Genomic DNA, 766 nt, shown 5'->3' with positions numbered 1-766 from the left:
GCGGGGGGCCGCCGGGGCCCCGCCTGCCGCAGCATCAGCCCTGCTTCACCCCAAATCCGCTTTCACTCGCTGCCTTTCTGCCCTCCACCTCCCAGACCTGGACTTTCCCAGGTGCCTCTCAGCAGTCCCTGTGCAGTGTGGGGGGGGGGCTGGTTACCTCAGGGGTGCGGAGACCCTCGGTGGTGGGTGCTGGGGAGGGGGGGAACCCCCAAAGAAACCCCAGCTTGAAACTGTTTTCCTTGGAAACTGGCCAAGGAGACCTTGGCAGGGTGGAGGTGCAGGGGAAGGTGGCCTGGGTTGTCCTCCTGGTACCTGTGCTGCCTGCCCAGGGCAGGGTGGGACGCTGCTGGAGCCAGCATGGCAAAGCCATGGTGCATCGCGTTAATGGGTGGCCCACCCTGCCCGTCACTCTGCGTCAGCCCCGTTGTCACCTCTGTGCTGGCGCGAAGGCCCGCAGGCAGAGGTGCTGCCTGGGGCCAGCTGCAGCAGCATCAGCCCTGCTTCACCCCAAATCCGCTTTCACTCGCTGCCTTTCTGCCCTCCACCTCCCAGACCTGGACTTTCCCAGGTGCCTCTCAGCAGTCCCTGTGGGGGCAGTGTGGGGGGGGGGCTGGTTACCTCAGGGGTGCGGAGACCCTCGGTGGTGGGTGCTGGGGAGGGGGGGAACCCCCAAAGAAACCCCAGCTTGAAACTGTTTTCCTTGGAAACTGGCCAAGGAGACCTTGGCAGGGTGGAGGTGCAGGGGAAGGTGGCCTGGGTTGTCCTC

Source organism: Egretta garzetta, unplaced genomic scaffold, assembly GCF_000687185.1.
Source record: "Egretta garzetta isolate BGI_Z169 unplaced genomic scaffold, ASM68718v1 scaffold108, whole genome shotgun sequence".
In the NCBI taxonomy this organism is placed as follows: Eukaryota; Metazoa; Chordata; class Aves; order Pelecaniformes; family Ardeidae; genus Egretta; species Egretta garzetta.
This window is presented reverse-complemented; position numbering follows the sequence as displayed.